Source organism: Desmodus rotundus, chromosome 1 (genome assembly GCF_022682495.2).
Source record: "Desmodus rotundus isolate HL8 chromosome 1, HLdesRot8A.1, whole genome shotgun sequence".
Lineage (NCBI taxonomy): Eukaryota > Metazoa > Chordata > Mammalia > Chiroptera > Phyllostomidae > Desmodus > Desmodus rotundus.
The window spans coordinates 123,345,417-123,358,202 of NC_071387.1; positions in this window are offsets into that span (position 1 = coordinate 123,345,417).

Here is a 12,786-nt window from a genome sequence, read left to right on the forward strand (position 1 = left end):
CATTATTACATGAAAAGTTGAAGGGACTTATTTAAGAAAAAGAAGATTAAAACTATGAATATTAAAAGGGCAACAAACTCACAACCATCAACAACTGAATCTAAAAAAACAAATTAAGCAAACAACTAGAACAGGAACAGAATCATAAATGTGAATACAATTTGGAGGCTTATCAGCTGGGGAGGGGGAGAGGGAGAATGGAGGAAAAGGTACAGGGATTAAGAAGCATAATTGGTAGGTACAAAAGAGACAGGAGGATGTCAAGTGTAGTATAGGAAATGGAGAAGTCAAAGAACTTATATGCACAACCCATGGACATGAACTAAGAGGGGGGTTGCTGGAGGGAAAGGTGGTACTGGGTGGAGGGGGGCAAAGGGGAAAAATTGGGACAACTGTAAAAGCATAATCAATAAAATAGATTTAAAAAAGAAATTAGATGAAGAAATATTGCATTAGCTATACAAGGTAATTATAGCTGGTTTTCATTTTCTGAAAAGGTCAATGTTGAAGGTACTAATACAACACTGTTCTTTGAAGAGATGTTTTTACATCATGATTGTTAAAGTAATATATTAGTCTGAATTTGATGTCTTGATTTATTAATGTAAGTGTGAATATACATAAGTTTAAAGTAAGTCTTGCAATATTTACATCCTCCCTACTGTTTTTCTATTTCTTTTTCTTTGCTTTGGTGTGCATGTGATGTGTGTATTCTAGGGAAAGATTAGGAAAGTATCAAACTTTCAGATATACTTTTTAAACTTAAGAACATAATCATGCTTGTTATTAGTTGTGGAGAAAAAATGTCATTTATTTGAGTATGCCAGTAGACTTGGGGGGCGTGGGAATGGGAGTAAACTGAGGCTAGAAAAGTAGGTCTCTAAAATTCAGGCACTCGAAGAGTAAAACATGATCTCTTTCTCCTGCGAGGCTCAGGCTGGGATTTCAGGTGCAGGGAAGCTCTCCCCCAGGCCTCGCCATCTTTGATGCGTCCTGAGTGCTGCTGTCAGCGTCAGCCTGGAAGGGGAAGGAACTTGGAGGAGCAGCTTGGATATTGTTCACGGGCCAGATCTGGACGTGGCACACAAAATTCTGGTACTGTGCCCAGGGAAAGAGCTCAGTCATGTGCCACAGCTGACTGCAAGGGAGGCTGGGAAATGCAGTTGAATGCCCAGACAAGGAGAGCATGTGTTCTGATGCATAGCTAGAGGACTCTGACTTAGCTAGTGACACCTTTTTATTGTTATATGCTGACTGCAGAATGATTCCAGTAGCAAAAAAGTACCCCCCTTTATTTACCAGAGATTCTGTGCACTAAATAACCAGACTCCTGAAATCTCCAGTCCCACAACTTAGTATCAGCTCGCTTGGCTTACATTTCTCACTTTATTAGCTTTCCCATGATGTACATCAGCTGAATATTTTTCATTCACATTCAGGGTGATACCAATTGGCACTTATTAATCAGTGATTCGCAAACTTCATCAGGTTAAAATTAGAGTTTTTTTTTAACCTCGGGTCAGAATCACCTGGAGGGCTTGTTAATACACAAATTGCTAGGCCTCCCAGCCTCAGTGTCTGATTTTGTAGGCCTGGAGTGGGACCTGATATTTGCATTCATAACAAATTTCAGGTGCTATTGAATTGTGCTCGGGGTCTGCACACGTTTACAGCCGCCGCCCTGGACGTTCCTGTGAGTTTTCCTCTGTGTTTTCTCCCACATTTTTACCTCGAAACCAGCCTTCTTTGAACACAAACGGACTTGAAGATTTCTGCCCACCTTCTGTAAGGCAAAACTGAAGTCCTGTTTGAGCTGGTAAGTGTTTTTGGTGAAATGTTTTACTCTGGGATTGTGTTCTCTGACAAAGTTAATTGGCGGGGTAACTGATTTGATTTATTGCAGGTCTGAGGGTAACTTGTTCCTTTCCACTCCACTCCCCCAGACTTTTTTGTTTGTTTGTTTTTGCTTTGGTTTTCTTGTCTCACCACCTAAATTCAGGGGTTGCTTGAACTCTGGCTCACATGTGATATTTAAATAGTCTTACTCAAAGGCTGCAGTATGTTCCTTTCATCTCTCTTAGAAAGGTGAAATACAAGTCATCATTCCTGGGGAAGTTGTGATTGTTGCATCCTATGCCTGGCTGGTCTGGGACTTCTAAGCAATGTTTTAAAGTTAACAACCTAGTAATCTTTGGGATAAGTAAAAGAACGATATGCCTACAACTATATTTTTTATGGTTCGACGTCTTGGTTTTCATTCATTATTTGGAACAGTGTGCTTATTATTTGTTACTGCAGGTTGCCTATATAACCCAGCATTAATCGTATGTTAAACATGTGGTTCTCTTGTTTTTCCCCCCATAGCTATCTGAGGGAAATAGGATTCCACATGAACCACAGTCTTATCCTTTGGCCCAATTGGTCTGCTAACTTCTTTTGGTGGTTTACAGTAAAACACAACAGGTACTAAATCAGCCTGGGGCAGGAAAGTACAAAACAGATTTGAGACAACAGTTTCAAGTCTTACAGGTAATTAACTCCACATGGTTTCGGTGGATTTGTACCAAGTGTTTGTCTGCCCAAGCTGAGAAAAATAGTACTTTGTTCCTTTCATCAGTGGATCTCAAAATGCTTCATAAACATTAATTAATGCTTATCACACACCCTAGGATCCCTATTTCCAGATGAGGAAACTGAGCAACAGGAGCCAGCAAAGTCTTTCACCTACAGCCGTGAGGCTGGGTGCAGTGAAGTGTTGAGCTGGATACTCATTTGGTCTCTTGACCTTGGGGTCCTTCTTCTTCCTGTTGATAGAACAGCTAGCACCACATCTTCAGCTTTCACAACCAAGTCTACCCCTCATATTAATCTAATCATTCAAAACAACAATAACAACACATGGAAATTTAGGAAAGATAGTTATGTTTTGTACAGGTAAACCTTGAAAGGAGTGTGTGAGTACATATATGTGCGTGCTTCTGAAGATGTACCCACCCTCGAGATGGGATTATTCTTGCTTAGACAGAATTCTATAAGAGTTCATCTATTGGGCTTTGCCCTGTGGAGAAAGTAATCAGTTGAACAATTGATCAATGGACTAGGAATGAAGGGTCACCTCTCTCCATGTGTCAGGTCATGAGTTAGCTGGAAATAGGGGCTCACCCCAACCTTTAGGGAGGGGCTACACCTCAACTCAGCTTTCCACAGGACAAGTAGCCTTTCCTCCCTGCATGGAAGGGAGGACTACAGCTAAATACAATTTCAACCATGTATTCACCAAGTGCTGACAGCTGGTGTTCCCAAATACCTCCCTGCGCAGCAGGTGCCTGGCCCAGGCTGCTTGTCCACCACCTGCAAGTCTGCTCTCGCACTTGTCTTATAGAAAGGGAGAGCAGCAGTGGGTGGAGTTCCTCTCCTGGAGCATGCCTCCAGCGTGGCCCAGCGTGGCCTCAACTGTACTCAGCCAGGCAGGCCCCTCTGCAGGGAGACACATGCCCTTGTGGACCCTTCTCCTTTGAGTTACAGCCTGCTCCACAAAACACTGCCAGTGTTTGCACAACATGCGCGTTCTGGGCAGGAGAGTCTTCATTCTCAGTGACGTCCTCAGCACAGTACTGGCATCTACACTATATCGATAGTGGCAACATTATTGTTTGCTTTTGTTGAGAACTTTTTGAGGATGATAAGAGTCTAAACTCTGAATTGTGCATTTTGTAGGGCAGCAGCATAAGCATAATAGACATTCAGTTAACATTTCATACACACACTCACATTCAGTGGTGGCTATTGATCGGCTTTAGATTCTCCTTACCTTAGGTTCCCGTCTTTAGAAACCTCTGCCTGAGGGGGCAGTAAACACAGTTGTTGCTTTCCTGCAACTATGCCTCTTCCCCTTTGCCTTAGATGTGGGTTTCTCCTTCTGTGGCTCAGGTCATTGCTGTTCCATGCTATTCTGTAAGATGATGTGGGATTTTTATTACTGCTTTCCTGTTATTTTGGCGGAAATCAAATGACAGTGCACATTGGAATTACCTAGAATCAATTTCCAGCTTCCTGGCCCTACCATCAGAGGTGCAGATTTAAAAGGTCTGGGATGGGGCCCCAATGGCTGTGTTTTTAACAAACACGCCTGGGTCTTTGGGAGGCATACGGCCCATGGACCACACTTTAAGAAGCATTAGTTGCTTTAGGGTTTGGTTTTTTTTTTCCCATTTGAAATTGTTCCAAGTTTATCTTGAGTAGGGTTTTTGCTAAAGCCTTACTCTATAAAATGATGGTTGCCTACTTTGTTAGATGAACACCAAAGAATAGCTTTAGGTGGTAACTGGTCTCAAAGCTTCCTCTCTTGATCTGTCCTGCCTATGATCTCTTTCCCCCCAGGTGATCTCTCCTATCACAAGGGTAAAGGATAGAATGTGTAATGTTTAGGAAGCATACCTTATGGATAGGAGTCCTAATTAAAAAGAAATCTCCCTATTACGAATGGTTCTATATAACACCATCAGGCACCCCTCAGGTGGCGAGTATAAATAACTAACATTTTATTATTTAAAATAAATAATACAATTATCATTAATAATTTTGATTTAACTAATTTTCTTAGGACACTTCATTGTCTAATCAATCAAAATGATGTCTCCTCTCTGTATACATATATAATATATACATAATTATATCATATATGATAGAAAATTAAAGGGCATTGTGAGATTTGCAAGTTGAATTCCTGATGTTATTGTCTTCTGAACCATCCAATTCTCATTCCCTTTTATTACCACCAGCCCTGTGCAGTGACCACACCTGCCAGCGATTTAATCCTAAGTCTTTAGTAGGTAGTTCACTGCCAGTTTATGTCAGTGAAAAACAGTAAACCAGAAGATTGACAGTGATGGTTCCTCAACGTGGAAGCTATGTGAGTTCAGGCTGCCATAACAAACACCATAGACGCGGCTTAAAAACAGAAATTATTTTCTTACAGTTCTGGAGGCTGGGAAATCTGAGCTAAAGTCACCACAGATTTCTGGCTGTATTCTCACAAGGCAGAAAGAAGAAAAAGCTATTGTCTCTTCTTATAATGGTAGCAATCCCATCACGACCACCCATATAATTTAATTATCTCCCACGGGGTGGGGGTGGGGGCCCCTTCTCTTAATGCCATCACTTTGGGAGTTAGAGCTTCTGCATATGAACTGAGGTGGGTGTGGTGGGTGGAGTAATACAATCCAGCCCATGGCAGCAGCTAATCCTGTGCCTTAGAGACTGCAACCTATGGCCTGCAGGCCAAGTAAGGCCCATCACCAGTTTTTATAAATAAAGTTTTATCAAAACATAGCCACCCTCATTTACTTACATGTTATCTATGGTTGCTTTTATGCTACAAAAATTGCATGGCCCACGAAGCCTGAAATACATATCACCTGGTGCTTAAGAGATGAATTTTATGATATACTATGATACGGACCGTTTCTGTGGTCACTGTCAACATGGAAAAAAATAGCACGATCATAAATAAAATTTGACCCTGTGGGGTGCTGTATGTTCCGTGAGTTTTTCTAAAGTTTTGCATTTGAAGTACATTTGTAATACTTTAGAAAAACGTACCATTGTGAATGCCTCGAAAGATATCTTACAACAGGGCTTTCCCCAAGTGGTAATCTTTGAAATGCTAGTAACCTTTAGGTATGACTGTTTTTTCATTACAAAAATGTTTGGTAAATAATGGGATGAAAGTTATCCTTTTAAAAAATTATTCTCTAGAATCTCTTTAGAACTTACCATGCCCCATCTCTAACAAGCAAATATAGCATGGAATATTTTCCAAATTTGTTTAACCAAAGAGTAGTTTTTGAGGACCACTGATTGATTGATTGATTGATTGATTTTCTGTTGTTTTTTTTGGCGGGGAGAATGGATTGGGAAATGTTGGCCTAAGTTGAGCCCTTCATCATGGTACTAAATAAGCATGATTTGTGTTCTTGCACATTTGGGTCAGAAAATCCTACCCAATTTGTTGTAGCTCTGCTCACCTAGTTGAAACACTACTAATTTGTGGCTTCAACGTCTATTTCACACCATTCCAATGACTGGAACTGCTCATTCTAATTGTTTTTAAAAACTTGCTGTTAAAAACGGCCCTGAAGACTGCCACCAGAGGTTGTTCAATTATTTAAGATGTTGATGCAGAAAAGCAATACATCCTGAGGAAGACATACCATTAATTAATGTCTTCTGGCTAATCATTTTTCTTCTCTGCATTTTACCCCGTTGTCAAGTTTGCCTAGTTTGTTAATAAAGAAGGAAGAGTTTTGCTGCATTTAAGAAGCTGCAGTGATTGTGGTCTTCTTTATATATATATATATATATATATATATATATATATATATATATATATATATATATAAAAAGAGAGAGCGAGATGTTCGTTATCTCATTATAAACAGAACGCTTAGTTTTGTCTCCACCTTCGCTGGCGTGTGGGCGTGGGGGCCGTGGTGAAATGGTATGTGGAGCAGCACATTCATAGCCCGTGCAGTGTTTTGGCTTTACCAGGGGCTTTACCTTTCAGTTCACCAGTGAGCTCAGTTCACGATAAATGTGTCTGGGCAAGATTCTTCCAGTCTTTTTTTGGATGGCTGTGGGGATTTTTATTATTGCTATCTTACCTTTTTCCCTACTTCCAATCACTTACTACACTCAGAACTGCAGTTGCGACTGCCCAGATCGATCAGCCCAAACCACCGATTGAATCGGTGGCTCTGGGATCAACTGTTACCCGTTTGTTCTGAGCCAGTGGTTCCCCATTCGTGTGGATAAGCTCCAGGGACATTTATGAGATTTAAAATTAATACTTTTTCTGATAATTTAATATATCCAGAAAGTGTTCTGTGAGCACTGAAACTGCTTTCTCCAAGCTACTTCAGGTGGCAGTCTGGAGGCCTAAACACCAGGAGCTGTAACCGAGCAGGTGTGGAATGGGTAGCCTGACTCGCTGGCTCAGGACAGACAGTGAAAATTAATTTGCAAATCACAGCAGAGAAGTTCAGGTGTGTCCTGAGACCTGAAGGGCCTCTCCGATGTCCCCACAAAGGAGCTTGTGCTTCCGGAAGCAGAGCTCTAATTTGCATCGACTTCCTGTACTGTATCCATAGGAGCTGGCCCACAGGTGCCTCTGTGGGTCAGAACAACAGTGACCAAAGGCAGTGGCAGTTCTTTCTTTCCCACGTTCTCTTCGAGAGCAACTCCTGGCACTTTAATCAGGAATGGCATGTGCCTGTAGGAGTCTGATGTTTTTCTCAGAATTCACACCTGTGCAGACCACAGAGCACCTCTGCCTTAGGACATAAGCTCACCAAACACTGCTCACTGTGCTGTTTCTCTCTCAACTCTCCAACTTGGAATTTTTCCAGTGGCGTGTCGGAGCCGGCTTGCACTGGCTCACAATAACCAATATTGTGTCCCTGGCTTTTCAACTTCATTTTCAGGGTTGTCAGGGGGCTTGGAAACAGCCAAGGCGGAGTGTGCATTAACACAAATCAGGGCTCCTCCCCCACAGAGGACTGTGTGTTAAACACTTACTAGCACACCACTAGATCCTTCCTCCCTCCTCTCGTCTCCCAAGACTCACCTTTGACATGCAGAACTTCACTCAGTGTCTGTACAACTGCGTCTAAATTATTCTGCTTCTCTGGACCCGATACCTTCAGTTCATTCAGCAGTTTAATCATATTTGAACACATACTGAATACTAGACACTGCATTAGGTTCCAAAAATAAAATCTAGTATCTTATCCTTTAAAAAATTATTGAATTAAAATTAATACAGTTTGCCACTTTAACTTTATAAGTATACAGTCCAGTGGTTTTTAAATTATATTTGCAATGTACATGAACATTACCAGAACATTTATATGATCCCCCAAGAAACCCCAGCTCTCTCACTCCCCCAACCCCCTGTCAGCAACTAATCTATGGGCTCGTATATTCTACTGAACACTTTATATCAATGGGATTATACAATAAATGGTCTCTTGTGTCTGTCTTTCACATGGCATAATGTTCCAAAATTCATCCATGTTGTAGTACTTGTTAGTATTTTATTTTTATGGATGCATAACATTCCACTGAATGGATATACTACACGTTACTTATCCATTCATTAATGATGAATGCTTGTGTTATTTCCAATATTTGGCTGCTTTAATGCTGCTGTGAACATTCATGAACACTTTTTGTATGAACATATTTTCAGTTATTTTGGATGCATACATAAGAGTAGAATTGCTGGGTATTATGGTAACATTATGTTGAATTTTTTTAAGAATTGCCAAACTGTTTTCCACCATGTCTGTACCAGTATACGTTTCCATTGGCAATGTCCTTGATACATTCTTGCCAACACAATTTTACTTTCCAATTAAAAAAAAATATAGTCATCCCAGTGGTTATGAAGTAGTTATTTCATTGGGGTTTTGATTTTTATTTCCGGGATGCCTAATGATATTTAGCATTTGTATGTGCCTACTGGCCATTTGTATAACGTCTTTGGAGAAATGTTTCTTCAAATCCTTTACCCACTTTTTTAGCTGGATTTTCTGTCTTTTTGTATATTCTGAATCCTAGACTCTTACCAATATATGTTTTGTAAATGCTTTTTTCCAATTGTGGAGGTTGTTTTTACTTTCTTAATAATGTCCTTTGATGTAGAAATCTACCTATTTTTTCACTTGTTGCTTTTGCTTCTGGTGTCATATTTAAGGTGTTACTTAATCCAAGTTTGTGAAGATTTACTCTGACATTTCCCTTTAATAGTCTTATAGTTTTAGTTCCTACAAGAGTATATTTAGGTCTTTCACCCATTTGAGTTATTTTTACACAAGTGGGGACCCCCTCAAAAATGGAATTATCTTCTAGGGGGTGGGACCCTTGTAGTACAGATTTCCCCCACTAGGTGAGTGTTCTAGGAACCCATCGGTATCAGTGTACCAGCTGTCATTGTTGTGAGAGGCTCTGTTTGACTTCAGTGAATTTGTTTGGAACACTCTTCCAATGCTTTTGACCATTCATAACGGGTGATTCACGAGCACACCTGCCCACACTGGGCTGAATGTTCATCAGCTTTTGATCCAAGACAGCATGACCCCACACCCCACCGTCCCTATTCACCTGATCTCACTCTGAGCAAATGTTTTTTGTCCCCAGATGAAAAAAGTCCTCAAAAGGAAATGTTTTGTGGATGTGGAAGAGGTGAAACAAAAAACAGCAGAACCACTAAGAAAGATATTAAAATCAAGTTCAAAAACTGTTTTGAGTAGTGGAAAAAACCCATCTCAATGGGTGCATTGCATCAAATGGAGAGTACTTTGAAGGTGACCAAAGTTTAAACATGTAAGAATAAATACAGAAGTTTTTATAAATAAATTCCAGTTTTTTGGGGGGATCCCTTGTTTATGGTATAAGAGGTCCAATTTTATTCTTTTTCATGTGGTTATCCAGTTGTCCCAGGGTCATTTGTTGAAAAGGGTTATTCTTTCCTCATTGAATGATCCTGGTACTCTTATTGAAAGTTAGTTGGCCATAGATGTGAAGGTGTACTTTGGACTCCCAATTCTATTCCATAGAGCTTCATGTCTGTCTTTATGTCAGTACCTTATCACCTTGATTATTGCAATTTTGTATTAATTTTTGAAATGGGGAAGTGTGTATCCTTCAAATTTATTTTTTAAGACTGTTATTACTGTTGAGCATCCCTTGAACTTCCATATGAATTTTAGAATCAACTGTCCCATTTTTGCAAAGAAGGCAGCTGGAATTTTGATAGAGACTGTTTTGGAGCTAGATCAGTTTGGGGAGTCTTGAGGTCTTAAAAACATTGGGTTGGCCATAAAGTCTGTTATGTTTTTTCCATATGGTCACTCTAGTAGTGCTTGGTTGTCTTTCACTTAATTCAAAACAATTTTGTTAGATTGTATCATGATAGCTGTCATATCAGTGTGCACTAAAAAAATCACAATTGGTGAATTTTTGTGCAGACATTTTAATATTGAAGATGGGAGAAGATATGCAACATTTTGGCATATATGCTTTATTATTTCAAGAAAGGTAAAAACGCAACTGAAAAGCAAAAAGATTTGTGTGGTGTGTGGAGAAGGTTCTTTGATTGACTGAACATGTCAAATGTGGTTTGTGAAGTTTCTTGGTACTATTGACATTTTGGCCAAATAATTTTTTGCTGTCAGGCTGTCTCATACATTGGAAGATGTTTAGCAGCACCCCTGACCTCTACTGCCTAGAAGCCAATAGCAGGAGATAGCCAACATACTCAAAATATCCAAATCAATAAAGTTTTTAGTAAAAATGAAAAAAAATGTGTCTTTTACTTTACAGAAAAAAACTAAACATACGTTTTGGCCAACCCAATATCAACTTCTTCAATCTATGAACACGGAATGTCTTTACACTTGTTTAGGTCTTAAATTTCTTTCAGTGGTGTTAATAGTTTTCAGTGCACCAAGTCTTGCATTTCCCAGATTAAATACACTTCTAAACATTTTATACTTTTTCATGTAAGTCTAAATGGAATTATTGCCTTAATTTTAATTTTAGATTGATCATGTGTAAATACAACTAATTTTTGTATGTTGATTGTGTACCTGGCATGTTGCTGAAGAAGAGTGTGTTTTATGTGTGTGCATGTATTCTTAAAGGTTATCCAAATATAACAAAAAACCATAATGACATTTACAAATAGAAGTAGTTTTACTTCTTTCTTTCTAGTCTGGGTGCCTTTTATTTCCTTTCTGCCTAATTGCCCTAATTCCAGTTCAATGCTGAACAGAAGTAGAGAGAGCAAACTTCCTTTCTTATTCCTGATCTTAGGGCAGAAACTATCAACTTTCCATCATTAATATAATGTTAGCTGTGAATTTTTTAGAGATATGCTTTATTAAGCTGAGGAAATTCCTTTCTATTCCTAGTTTGTTGAGTGCTTTTATAATGAAATGGTAATGGATTTGTTAAATTATTTTTCTGCATCCCCTGAGAAGAGCATATGGATTTTACCCTTATTAATCTGGTTTATTACATCGATTGATTTTTTTTTTTTTTGGTATGTTGAACCAACCTTGAATTACTGGGATAAATTCCACTTGGTTAGGGTTTACAATCCTTTTATTATGATTTATTTGGTTTCTGCTATTTTACTGAGGACTTTGCATTAATATTTACAAGGAATATTGGCCTCTGCTTTTCTTTTCTGTGATTCCTTTATCTGATTCCTTTGTTATCAGGGTAATACAGGCCTTTTAGAATGAGCTATAGGGTTCCTTCTCTATTTTTTGAGAATAGTTTGAGAAGGATTAGTGTTACTTCCTCTTTAAACATTGGGTAGAATTTAGAGTGAAGCCATCTGGTTCTGGCTTTTCCTTATTGGAAGTTTTTGATTTCCTAATCTCCTTACTTGCTGTAGGTATATTCATATTTCCTATATCGTTTTGAGACAAATGTAGCAGTACGTCTATTTATATGTATTTTTCTGTTTCATCTAGGTTATCTAACTTATTGGCACATAACTATTCATGGTATTCTTTTTATTTCTAGAGAGTTGATAGTAATGTCCCACTTTCATTCTTAATCGTAATAATATGAACCTTCACCCTTTTCTCAGTCTAACTAAAATTTTGTCAATTTAAAAAATCTTTTCATATCACCAGGTTTTAATTTTATTAATTTTATTTAATTTTAGTTGGTTTACATTCAATATTATTTTGTATTAGTTTCAGGTGTATAGCATGTACAACCAACTTTTGATTTTGTTAATTTTCTCCGTTTCCTATTCTCTTTGTCACTTATCTCTGCTTTAATTTTTATTGTTTCCTTCCTTGCTTTGAGTTTAGTTTTCTAGTTTCTTAAGGTGGATGGTTAAGTTATGGATTGAAATTAACTTGAAAGTGTTTAAGATTTAGATAGGATCAGGTTTTCCTTACTTGTAAGCAAACAAGTTAGTCTGCCACAGTTCCATGGATGCTAGTTAAAGACACTTCTGGGTCAGAGACAAAACACAGTTTATAACTCATAATAGTAGCGTTGGCCCAAACTCTTATCCCTACAGGGCAACATGCAGAATACAACACCTGCTCACACAATGGGGTGTGTTGTAGGAGAGGAAGCCTGGCTTACGGAAGCAGAATCTTTTATAATGGGAAGTAAGCATGCCTGTCTTTGCTCCAGAGACAGAGACTCTCTTCATCTTTCAAGGCTTTTTGCTCTACAAGCCTCTGTAAAAAGATAGTCTGCAACAAAGTGCAATTACTGCCCCCAAAAGTGCAAAATACAATTAATGCGTTGGCATGAACAACGGAATGGTGGTTCCGTTTATGGGGTGGGCATCACTAGGTGAGAAACAGGTTTGGGGAATGTACCAAAGGTACTGTGTCAGATTTGTTGCCTTTTAGGTGGCCATTTTGGTCTGTGGTTTGAGAGAGATTAGAGCAGGTGATACAAACTTTGAAAGTCAATAGGTTATTTGTCACATAAGATCCTGAAACTTCATAAAATTACATTGGAACAGAATATAATAGTCAATGACACCAAAATACGGAACCCTAGTGTCCTTTTGAAATTTGGAGGTCACAGAGAAGAGGATTCAGCAAATGAAAAAGAAGCCAGGAGACAATTTGACCTTAGAGGTAGATAAATGAAAATGGTGATAATAATAAGGATGGTTGCAACACGAGGTTGGGGAGTTGTTTAGAAAATAATCTGATTATTTTGTAATCAGTCCCTTAGTGT